The 12,970-nt window shown below is 40.1% G+C and overlaps 2 non-coding genes across 2 annotated transcripts; one reads left to right on the forward strand and one right to left on the reverse strand.

The window, feature by feature from the left end:
* Positions 1 to 8,681: 8,681 nt before the first annotated feature.
* On the reverse strand, positions 8,682 to 8,761 carry LOC135275525 (small nucleolar RNA SNORD74). The gene has a single exon (XR_010343147.1). It is a non-coding gene; the product is annotated as a small nucleolar RNA SNORD74 (small nucleolar RNA).
* A 282-nt stretch (positions 8,762 to 9,043) lies between these two features.
* LOC135275545 (small nucleolar RNA U13) lies at positions 9,044 to 9,149 on the forward strand. The gene has a single exon (XR_010343166.1). It is a non-coding gene; the product is annotated as a small nucleolar RNA U13 (small nucleolar RNA).
* Positions 9,150 to 12,970: the final 3,821 nt, after the last annotated feature.

The raw sequence follows: 12,970 nt of genomic DNA on the forward strand, positions 1-12,970 counted from the left end.
ATCTTGGCTCACTGTAACCTCCACCCCACAGGTTCAAGTGATTCTCCTGCCTCAACCTCTGAGTAGCTGGGATTGCAGGTGCCCACCACCATGCCCAGCTAAATTTGTATTTTTAGTAGAGATGGGGTTTCACCATGTTGGCCAGGCTGCTCTCAAATTCCTGAGCTCAAGTGATTCACCTGCCTCAGCCTCCCAAAGTGCTGAGATTACAGGCATGAACCACTGAGCCTTGCCATTTTTTTTCCTAAAGAAAAAGAAAAAGAAAAACGTGTATATCTCTAGATCTAAATCTCAATCTATGTGTAGATCCAGATAGAGATTGAGATATCTGAGTTCTCCATTAGAATGTGAGCTTCTGGATCTGCTTTCTTTGAGATCTAGAAAGAAGCAATACAGCTACCAAGCATTAAAGGTGTACAGAAGGTGTCATGGGCCCAGCAAGGTGGTGAAGGCCCTTGCCAAGTTGGAGCTTAAGCAGACACTTTCTAGGCTGATGGGGAAGTGAAGAGTAGTCCAGGCTGAAGACGTCATAGGGCTCTTTGTTCCCTGGGTCTTTAGTGCCACTCTCTGACCCTGGCATTCCTCCCCACCTCCCCCCTTTAGTGCCTGTCACTTTGTGAGTGATAAATACATGTTCTCTGAGTGCAGTAACTGAAGAAGTGTCTGACGCAAGAGCCCTGTTGAGGTGTGAGAAGGCAGGGGTGGTGGTGCGGGCAAGGTCGTCCTCCAGGGTGGACGGTGGCAGCATCCTGCTCTTTCTCAACCCCTCCCCTCCTGGCAGGAAACCTTGGAACCTTCTTTGACTCTCCTCGTGTTCAAGGAGCTGACCTGTCTCACTTGGGTTCCAGCTCACTTCTCTTTCCTTCTGGTCCCCTGACTTCAGTCAAACCATTTGTTTCACTGTGTTCACCCCACTGCCCCCCTCAATTTCTCTCTCTGTCTCTCTGGTGGCTGGCATCTTTGCCCCATTCCCCAGACCAGTATGCTGGAGATAATCTTTATGTTATTTGTCTGAAAGTTGAAGTCTTGCCTTACTCCCACCCCACAACTCTCTCTCTCTCTCTCTCTCTGTCTCTGTCTCTCGCTCTCCAAACTCAAAAAGACAGATGTGATGTCAGTTTGCTAGGGCTGCCATAACAAAATACCACACAGTGGGTGGCTTAAAACAGCAGACACTTATTCCTCACAATTCTGGAGGCTGGAAGTTCAAAACCAAGGGGTTACTGTCACACACTCTCGAAGGCTCTAGGGGAGGATCCTTCCGGGCCTCTTCCCAGCTTCCGGGGCTGCGCAATCCTTGGTCCTCCTTCACTTACGGCAACACAACTCCAACTCCCTCCTCCGCCTTCATATGGCCCTCTTCCCTCCGTGAGGATCCGGAGCCAAATCTCCCACTCTGAATAAGAACACCAGTCACTGGATTAGGGTTCACCTGAACCCAACATATCATTTTAATTTGATGACATCTGTAAACACCCTGTTTCCAAATACGTTCACATTTTCAGGTACTGGACTGCAGGTTCAGACTTTAACGTATCTTTTTTGGAGTCACATTCTCACCAACAACAGATGCCCTACAATTGTATCTAGTTTGGCACTTTTTCAAAGTTACACTCAATCCCTGTGGGAGCAGCTCTATAATATCTGGTGAGGAATACACATTTTGGTGCAGATCCGAGTGGAGGTCCTGCCTCTCCTTTTGGAAAACCGACTTCAGCTCTCTAAACTTCAGTTCTCACGTATGTAAAATGGGAAAAGTAAGTCTACCTACCCCATGTTGCTATAGGTGAGGTATTTAGCACAGGATCTGGCACGTGGGACATATTCTGTAAAACGATAGGCCTCCTAGTTATGCAAGCAGACTCTTTTCTTCCTTTTGCACTAGCACACAGTCACATGGATTTAGGGCAGAGAATGACATTGGACTTGTGAGTCCCACCTGAATACCCACATATACAGGCCGACCCTCTGTTACCACGTTAATCCCTCTGCACTAGAAGATGTCAAGTTAATTCATTCATGAGACAAGTTGAGATTTCTTTTTCCCATGTCCCTCCTTGTCCCAGTCCCATCTGTTTGCCAGGCTTAATGTGGCATAGGAGAAATGCTAAGAAAACAAACTTTTGCCATCCTCAGTGGGATGTTCCTCTGCACACAGCTCCCTCCTCCCCTCCCCACTTTCTGTTTCTTTTGTGAACAGCCAAATTTCCCCCCTCCCCACTCAGGGTGGGACAGAAGTCCCCTGCCTTGAGTTTCTGCTGATTTCATGCTCTTTGATGCTGGTGTGGCTCTGAAGTAGCAGCTGGTAAAGAGAAACCACTATTTGTTGTTGGAAAAAAAAAAAAAGGAAAGAAAAAGAAAAAAACCTGTTCTTTTATCTCTGTCTCCCTCTAAATTGTGGAAAGGTTGTATTGTGGAAAGACAGAACAAGTGGGATTTTATCTTCCTGCCCCTGCCAGGCAGCCAGGAGAACATCAAAGCTCTCAGGGCCCTGGGAGTGGTGGGAGGGAGGTAATGTGAGCAGAGACAAAGGTGCTCCCAGGGAGTTGGACTGCTTTTGATGGTGGCTGGACAGGAAAAGCAGGAGCTCCAAGTTTTGGCATGGACAGGGGAGGCTCTAAAAGGCCTGAAATGAAATTGATGACACCATCTCTCTTTACATTCAAAATGCTGGCTGCTGGCTGGGCACGGTGGCTATACCTGTAATCCCAGCACTTTGGGAGGCCGAGGTGGGCAGATCACCTGAGGTCAGTAGTTCAAGACCAGCCTGGCCAAAATGGTGAAATCCTGTCTACAAAAATACAAAAATTAGGCTGGCATGACGGCGGGTGCCTGTAATCCCAGCTACTCAGGAGGCTGAGGTGGGAGAATTGCTTGAACCCAGGAGGCGGAGGTTGCAGTGACTGAAGAAAAAAAAAAAACACCTCAGCATTCCTCCCTCTCCCCAGTCCCTGGCAGTCATCATTTCACTTTGTCTCTATGATTTTGATGGCTTTAAGTATCTCATATAAGTGGAATTATACAGTATTTGTCATTTTGTAACTGGATTACTTTACTTAGCATAATGTCCTCAAAGTTCATCTATAGTGTAGTACATGTCAGAATTTCATTCTTTTTTAAGGCTGAATAACATTCCATTTTATGGCTGTAGCATATTTTGTTTATCTGTTAATCTGTTGATAGACACTTAGGTTACTGCCATGTTTTGTGAATATTGCTGCTATGGACATGGTCATATAAATATCTCTTTGAGATCCTGCATTCAATTCTTTTGGGCATATACCCAGAAGTAGAATTGCTGGATCACATAGTGATTCTTTTTTTAGGGGTACTACCACACTGTTTTATATAGTGGTTGCACCATTTTATTATCAGTAATTGGAGTTTTTGTCATTACATTCAGTGGCAAAACTGCAATTAGTTTTGCACCAACCTAATACATTCCTACCACCAGTGTACAAGGCTTCCAGTTTCTCCCCATCATCACCAACACCTGTTATTTTCAATTTGTTTGATAGTAGTCTTTGTAATGGGGTGTGAGGTGGTGGTATCTTGTAGTTTTGATTTTCATTTCCCTGGTGATTAGTCTTGTTGAGTATCTTTTCATGTGCTTATTGCCCATTTGTATATGTTCTTTGGAGAAGTGTCTATTCAAATAATTTTCTCTTTGTTGAGACAGGTTCTCACTCTGTTCTTCAGGATGGAGTGCAGTGGTTTGATCTCTGCTCATTGTAGCCTTCACCTCCTGGGTTCAAGCAGTCCTCCTACCTCAGCCTCTCAGGTAACTGGGACTATAGGCATGCACCAACACACCTGGCTCATTTTTCTGTTTTTTGTAGAGACAGGGTTTTGCCATATTGCCTAGGCTGGTCTTGAACTCCTGGGCTCAAGTGATCCACCAGCCTCAAGTGATCCCTCCCAAAGAGGTGGGATTACAGGCATGAGCCACTGTGCCCAGCCTTTTTGCCCATTTTAAAAATCAGGTTGGTTGTTGTTGTTGTTATTAAGCTTTAAAGTTCTGTATATATTTTAGATATTAATCCCTTATCAGATATATAATTTGCAAATATTTTCTTCCATTCTGTGGGTTGCCTTTTTGCTCTGTTAATATTATTTTTTGATGCACCTATGTAAAAAATAATTACATATTGGCACCTATGTAAAAAATAATTTGGCTGTATATGAGAGGGTTTATTTCTGGGCTCTTCATTTTATTCCTCTGGTCTATATGTCTGTCTTTATGCCAGTACTATGCTATTTTGGTTATTGTAGCTTTGTAGTATGTTTTGAAATCAGGAAGTATGAGTCCTCCAGCTCTTCTTTTTTCCTCAAAATTATTTTGGCTATTCAGAGTTCCTTCAGATTCCATATGAATTTTAGAATGGAATTTTCTATTTCTGCAAAAGCCTCACAAGGATTTTGATAGGGATTGCACTGAATTTGTAGATCACTTTGGGTGGTATTGACATCTTAACAATGTAAGTCTTCCAGTCTATGAATATGAGATATGCTTTCATTTACTTATGACTTTTTTTTTCTTTGAGACAGAGTCTCACTCTATCACCCAGGCTGATGTACAGTGGAGCCATCTGGGCTCACTGCAACTTCCACCTCATGGATTCAAGTGATTTTCCTGCCTCAGCCTCCTGAGTAGCTGGGATTACAGGTGCCTGCCACCACGCCCAGCACATTTTTGTATTTTTAGTAGAGATGGGGTTTCACCATGTTGGTCAGGCTGGTCTTGATCTCCTGACCTCAGGCAATCTGCATGCTTCAGCCTCCCAAAGTGCAGGGATTACAGGCATGAGCCACTGTGCCTGGCCTTACTTATGTCTGTCTTTCTTTCATTAATGTTTTGTAGTTTTTAATTGTACATATCTTTCATCTTCTTGGTTAAGTTCATTCCCGGTTTTTGTTTCTATGCTATTGTAAATGAAATTGTTTTGTAATTTTCTTTTCAGATTGTTCATTGTCAGTGTATAGAAATGCAACTGGTTTCTATGTGTTGACTTTTTAACCTGCTACTTTGCCTAATTAATTTATGAGCTCTAACAGGTTTTTTGGTGTGGAATATTTAGGTTTTTTACACTTAAGATCATATTATCTGCAAACAGCTATAATTTATACCTCTTCCTTTCTGACTTGGATGTCTTTTATTTCTTCTTCTTGCCTAATTGTTCTGGTTAGAACTTCTAGTACTAGGTTGAACAGAAGTGGAGAGAATGGTCTTTTTTTTTTTTTGAGATGGAGTCTCACTCTGTCACCCAGGCTAGAGTACAGTTGTGTGATCTTGGCTCACTGCAACCTCTGCCTCCCGGGTTCAAGTGATTCTTCTGCCTCAGCCTCTGGAGTAGCTGGGGATTATAGGTGCATTCCACAATGCCTAGCTAATATTTGTATTTTTAGTAGAGACGCATTTCACCATGTTTGCCAGGCTGGTCTTGAACTTCTGACTTCAGGTGATCCACCTGCCTCAGCTTTCCATTGTGCTGGGAATACAGGCCTGAGCCACTGCACCTGGCTGAGAATGGGCATTTTTGTTTTTTTCCTCATCTTAGGGAAAAAAGCTCTTTGACTTTCACCATTGAGTATGATGTTTGCTCTGGATATTTCATATATGACTTTTATTATGTTGAGGTAGCTTTTGTCTGTTTTTGGTTTGTTGAGTGCTTTTGTCATGAAAAGGTGAATTTTGTCAAATGCTTCTTCTGCAGCAATTGAGATGATCATGTAGTTCTTTCCCCCTTTCATTCTGTTAATGGAGTGTATTAAGTTGATTGATTTTCTTTTCTTTGAGACAGGGTCTCACTTTGTTGCCCAGGTTGGAGTGAAGTGGCACAATCATAACTCACTACAGCTTCAACATCCCAGGCTTAAGTGATCTTTCCACCTCAGCCTACTGACCAGCTGGGACTACAGGTGTGTGCTACCATGCCTAGCTAATTTTTTTTTTTTTTTTTTTTGAGTCTCACTTTCTCACCCAGGCTGAAGTGCAGTGGCACAATCGTGGCTCACTGCAACCTCTACCTCTCAGGTTCAAGCAGTTGTTCTGCCTCAGCCTCCCTAGTCTGGATTTATGGGTGCCTGCCACCACATTTGGCTAATATTTTATATTTTTAATAGAGATAGGGTTTCACCATGTTGGCCAGGCTGGTCTTGAACTCCTGACCTCAAGTGATCCACACACCTCAGCCTCCCAAAGTGCTAGGATTACAAGTGTGAGCCACCACACCCAGCCACACCGAGCTAATTTTTTATTTTTAGTAGAGATGGGGTTTCACCATGCTGGCCAGGCTGATTTCAAACTCCTGACTTCAAGTGATTCTCCTGCCTCAGCCTCCCAAAGTGCTGGGGTTACAGGTGTGAGTTACTGGGCCTAGTCATGCCCATCTAATTTTTTAACTTCTATAGAGATGGGGTCTTGTTATGTTGTCCAGGCTGAACGCCAGAGCTCAAGTGATTCTCCTGCCTTGGTATCCCAAAGTTTTGGGATTACAGGTATGAGCCACTGTGCTTGACCAGTTGATTTTCATATGTTGAACTGTCCTTGCATTCCAGAAATAAATCCTGCTTGCTCATAGTGTATAATCCTTTTACTATGCTGCTAAATTCAGTTAGCTAATATTTTGCTGAGGATTTTTTCACACATGTTCATTAGGGATATTGATCTGTAATTTTCTTTTATTCTAGTGTTTTTAATTTGATATTAGGGTAATGCTGGCCTCATAGAATGATTTAGAAAGTGTTTCCTCTTCTTTAATTTTTAAAGAAAAGTTTGAGAAGGATTGGTATTAACTGTTTAAATGTTTGGTAGAATTTATTAGTGAAGCCAACAGGTCCAGAACCTTTCATTGTTGGAAGATGTTTGATTACTGATTCAGTCTCCTTACTAGTTATCAGTCTATTCCTATTTTCTGTCTCTACATGATTTAGTCTTGGTAGGTTTTGTGTTTCTCATAATCTTTCCATTTTATCTAGGTTATCCTATTTGTTGACATACAATTGTTCATAGTACTCTCTTACAATCCTTTTTATTTCTGTAGACCTGGTAGTAATGTCGCTGTTTTCATTTTTGATTTTAGTAATTTGAGTCTTTTCTCTTTTTTCTTAGTCCATCTAGCTAAAGGTTTGTAAATTTTGTCAATCTTTTCAAAGAGTCAACTTTTGGTTTTATTGATTTTCCCTTTTGTTTTACTATTTTCTGTTTCATTAATCTCTGTTCTATTCTTTGTTATTCTCTTCCTTCTGCTAGCATTAGGTTTAGTTTGTTCTTCTTTTTCCCTAGTTTTTTCATTTGTAAAGTTATTTGTTAATTTGAGATCTTTCTTGTTTCTAAATTTAAACATTTACAGCTATAATTTTTCCTTTTACCACTACTTTTGCTATGTCCCATAAGTTTTGGTTGGTTGTGTTTTTGTTTTAGTTTTTCTGTAGTCTTAAATTTTTGTTGCAATTTTTTCTTTGATCTATTTGGTTATTTATTTATTTACTGTGTTTATTTTTATTTTTTTGTATTTTTAAAAAATAGAGGTGGGGTCTCACTATGTTGCCCAGGATGATCTTGAATTCCTGGGATCAATTGATTCACTTACCTTGGCCTCTCAAAGTGCTGGAATTACAGGCTTGAGCTATTGAATCAGTCTATTGATTATTGATGCATTGTTTAATTTCCACAAACTTGGGAATTTTCCAGTTTTACTTCTGTTATTGATTTCTAACTTCATTCTATTGTGGTTAGAGATGATGCTTTATATAATATCTATCTTTTAAAATGTATTGACACTTAATTTGTGGCCTAACATATAGTCTATTCTGGAAAATGTCTCATGCACTTCAGAGGAATGTATATGCTGTTGCGTAGAGTGTTCTGTATATGTTTGTTAGGTCTAGCTGGTTTATTATGTTGTTTAAGTCCTCTATCTCCTTACTTATCTTCTGTGTGGTTGTTCTATCCATTATTATTATTATTGTTATTTTTTATTTATTATTATTGAGACAGGGCTTTGTTCTGTTGCATAGGCTGGAGTGCAGTGGCATGATCATGGCTCACTGCAGCCTTGACCTCGTGGGCTCAAGCAATCCTCCCACCTCAGCCTCTTGAGTAGCTGAGACTATAGGCATGTGCCATCATGCCCAGCTAATTTTTTTTTTTTTTGTAGAGACAGGGTGTCAGTATGTTTCCTAGGCTGGTCTCAAACTCCTGGGCTTAAGCAGTCCTCCCACCTCAGCCTCCCAGAGTGCTAAAATTACAGGTATGAGCCACTGTGCCTGGCCATGTTACTAAAACTTTCTGAATTTCGGATTTTTATCTATAAAATGAGAATGTACACAGATATAGGACTGTAGTAAAGATGAAATAAAATAAAATATTTGTAGCAGGTAGGATGCTTTTGGTTATAAGAAACAGAAAACTCCATTCAAAATTTAGTTCAATGAGAAAATTTACTATCCCACATATTAAAAATTTCTGAGGAAGACTAATTCCAGTCTTGGTTAGTTCAGTGGCTCAAAAATGTTATCTAGAATCCAGAATCTTCTCTCTTCTCTGCCATGTTTGGTGTGACAAATTTTGTCCTTTGCCAAGCCATCTGCTCTTATGATCACAAAATGGCTGCTGTAATTCCAGACATCACATGTAGCTGCAAGAAAAAGAGTGTGCTTTTTCTCATGTCTCTCTCCCTCTTTTTCCATGAGAGTCATTGGTATTCATCTACACTCTGAGATGTCTCTACTAACACAGACTTCATTAGAGGCATCACATAGCTCTTTGTAAGAGTATGAACCCTTTCCTTTTGGAATCTCTTCTTCTGCTCCCACCTCCCAACCATGTTATACAGTTATGTCTAATTAATCACTGGCAAGAGGACTAGAACCACCCTGCAGATCTTAGACTAATCAGGTTTTACTGCTGGGGAAACTTGGGAGGAAGTCTCCTTCTGTGACACTTGTGGGGAAATGTGAATGCTGCTAGTTCAACACTGGACTTCTTTACCACAGCAGGAGGGGAGATCTGTTGGGTAGGCACTTACAAAATTATCCTGTGATCTTTTTGTAGTTCATAAGCATGATAATTGGGCTTTTATGCTTATGTGTGAGATGTGTACCTCCCTTAAACTTTGTTATGATGTTGACACATTACCTGTCTGATATGAACTTTCAAAAAAGTTCTAAAAAAGAAAAAGGACAAAGAATAAAATAAAATTTAAAAGATCCTACAGAATATGTGCCAAGTGCCCTGCATAGAGCCTGGCAGCTGCGTGAGCTCTGTTCCCTTCCATCCATTTGTATGAATGAGGGGAGGTAGCACATTTTGATTAGTTAAGTTTCCAATTATGGGTTGTTTTAAAAAAGATATATTGTGATGCCTTCATGAAACCCAAAAACTCAATGAAAAAAGAATAATGCTGGAAACCCTGGAAACCACATCCCAGGCTGTTTTTTCTCAAAAGGGTTGTACAAGTCTTTTTCTTTTTTTTCTGTTAAAGATAGGGTCTCACTGTGTTACCTAGGTTGGTCTTGAACTCTTGGGATGAAGCAATTCTCCTGCCTCAGTTTCCCAAGTGGCTGGGACAACAGGTGTACACCACTGTGCCCAATGGTTTTGTAAGCCTTGACTCCATAAAACAACCTTAGTTACTTAAAAGTACTTGGTGATATGCGAGCAAATAAACATAGTTTTCAAATACGACATTCCAGGCAAGCTCTTGATTATATAACCAATGTTTTCAATGAAGTCCTAGTAAAATTAAGTCCCAGATATGTCCTTATTGCATCTATGGAAATAACTATATTGGTATGAAAAGAAGAATATTCATTAAGTGTTTACAGATTCTGGAGGGGTTAGGCAGGGGGGATATGATAAATTTATAATTGTTTCATTTCCATTTACAAAAACAGAGTCTACTAAATTGTTATGGGTTATAGATAAAATAAAAAAGAAAAGGCTTTTGTATCTATCCTGAAAATAGCATATTAAAACATCAGTAATCTCACAACTGGAGATGCTGTGGAAGAATAAAAATGATTTTGTAAAAAGAAAAAAAAATCAGTAATATTCCACCCCCCCTCCACAATAAACTACAATCATTCCTCATCAGTTCATTTAGCCCATATAGTTAATTCTTGTTTCACTGGATCTTGAGTTAGCATTTTCATGAATCCATTTGTTTCTTGCCTAGAGTTCTGAAAATCCTTACTCAGTTTGCTGATATGGTCTCAAAATTGTTTAAGTGATGCCATTAGCAGCATACCCCAAAATAGCCAGCATAGTCCTTTTCCATGGGTCTCTGAGACAGTTCTTTGTTGAAGAGGAAATATTTTCAAGGAAGCATCAGAGTAAAACAAAAAACTACTTGTAGATGACAAAAGGCTTAAAATACTGTGGTTAATTTATTACTCATAATTTTCAAAAGCAAAAGTTCTGATAAGAATTTATTCCAATAAAAATGCAACTGATAAGAAAATTTGGTTGCTTCTGTGGCATGGCAAAAAAAATAAAGTCAATTCAAAAAGAATTTTAGATAAAATAATTATAAATATAATGATTACCCCTATTTTCAAAGAAGACAGACCAGGTGCGGTGGCTCACTCCTGTAATCCCAGCACTTTGGGAGGCTGAGGCAGGTGGATCACCTGAGGTCAGGAGTTTGAGACCAGCCTAGCCAACATGGTGAAACCCTGTCTCTACTAAAAATACAAAAAAAATTAGGCAGACATAGTGGCACACACCTGTAATACCAGCTACTCAGGAGGCTGAGGCAGGAGAATCACTTGAACCTGGGATTCGGAGGTTGCAGTGAGCTGGGATTGAACCACTGCACTCCAGACTAGGTGACAGAGTGAACTCCATCTCAAAAACAAAGAAACAAACAAACAAACAAACAAACCACACAAAGAAGAGAACATTACATTTAATTTATAAAAATGGGTGAACATAATCTTTACAGAGAAAAAAATCTGGAGATATAATAATGCTGAAACATAATATAACATGAATTTGCCAAGTAAGAATCTAACAAAAATATATCAAGAATATCAAGTAAAGAGAGTCTGTGGTCTTCAGTAGATCTTAAACATCTGTTTATTAGTAAAATTCTATAAGTGATGTTAATCTCAATTGAAAACCACTACCCTAGAAGACACTAGATTCAAATTAAGTAAGTAAAGCTGTGATTAAGTTAACACTTAGAAAACAACTGAAATTGGGCCAGGCAGAGTGGCTCTCACCTATAATCCCATCACTTTGGGAGGCTGAGGCAGGATGATCACTTGAACCCAGGAGTTTGAGACCAGCATGGGTGACAGAGTGAGACCTCGTTTCTATCAAAACAAAATAACTGAAATCATGAGTGATAACACTGTAGTGTCATTGTCTACTATGGCAAAGCAGCACTAGGGCCCTAATAAGGAGAAGTGTGTCATGGACAGCAAGGACACTGCAAATCTCTGTGAAATTCCCATATAGTATACAGTTTCTGAAATATACTAACAACATTTAAACTATACCAATTTAACCTAGGGAAGGCTAAGCGTCTCTTCTTATGTGACAAGTCTTTCATGTGGCTCATTGATAGTAGCCCAGCAAGTAAACCTAATCATTTCTAACACCTCTCCTTTTAAAAAGCGAAATAATAAGTCTTTGTGATTTTCCAGGGGCCCCCTAGGAAATCTCAAAATAGTTTTAGTAGAAAAAAAAATCCTGAATGCTTCATTTTATTTTTTATTTAGAATTTCATTTTAGGGAGGCAAGAACCAGACACTGTTAGGCAATTTGAAAACTTACGAGAGGAATCAGATCTAGGTGTCTAAAAAACTGTTTGGGGGCTGAGTACAGTGGCTCATGCCTGTAATTCCAGCACTTTGGGAGACTGAGGGAGGTGGATCACCTGAGGTCAGGAGTTCGAGACCAGCCTGGCCAACATGGGGTGAACCCTGTCTTTACTAAAAATACAAAAATTAGCCAGGCGTGGTGGTGCATGCCTGTAATCCCAGCCACTGGGGAGGCTGAGGCAGAAGAATCGCTTGAACTCGAGAGGCAGAGGTTGCAGTGAGCTGAGATCCCACCATTCCACTCCAGCCTGGGCGACAAGATTGAAACTCTGTCTGTCTCAAAAGAAAAAGATTTTGGCAGTAAGCTTATGACCTTTCTCTCCAGTCTGGGCAACAAAGTGAGACTCTGTCTCAAAAACAAATCCCAAAACAAAAGAAAAACTAAAACTAAAGTATTTGGCTCCATATTTCTAAGTGACAATAAGGACTTAAAAAGTAAACGCAGAAAGTAACATGAGTGTAAGGAGCCTTAGATCTTTCCTAAGTGAGAAACTTTTGTTTTCTTAAATAATCAAGGACATAGTAAAGTCAGCATAAACCATTGAAGGTTATTCCAGTAAAACACAGAATCTTTGCTATCTAGGCCAATTACACAAGAAAAACAAAAAGCCCTTCAGATTACAGATGAAGGCAATAAACAGTAACCAAGGGAACAAGTCTGTCAAAATTGAGCAAAACTTGACATATTTCATAGCCTTTCAGACTCATTGCACAAGCCATAACCCAAGGCAAACAAAATTATGAGAATAATGAATCAATGAAACAAAATTTATAACTTCTATAATCTTAAGTATTAAGTAGAAGTAATGGTAGCTTGTTCAATCAATAAACCTGTTGACGTTTAAGAAGAACATACCCAAATAGAATTAAAATACTAGCTTGTAGGCTGGGCGTGGTGGCTCACATCTGTAATCCCAGCACTTTGGGAGGCTGAGGCAGGTGGATGACCTGAGGTCAGGAGTTCAAGACCAGCCTGACCAACATGTCAAAATCCCATCTCTACTGAAAATACAAAAATTAGCCAGGCATGGTGGTGGGTGCCTGTAATCCCAACTACTTGGGAGGCTGAGGCAGGAGAATCGCTTGAACTGGGGAGTTGGAGGTTGCAGTGAGCTGAGGTCGTGCCATTGCACTCCATCCT

This window comes from Aotus nancymaae, unplaced genomic scaffold, assembly GCF_030222135.1.
Source record: "Aotus nancymaae isolate 86718 unplaced genomic scaffold, 86718_ANA_hifiasm-v0.15.2.pri h1tg000016l, whole genome shotgun sequence".
In the NCBI taxonomy this organism is placed as follows: Eukaryota; Metazoa; Chordata; class Mammalia; order Primates; family Aotidae; genus Aotus; species Aotus nancymaae.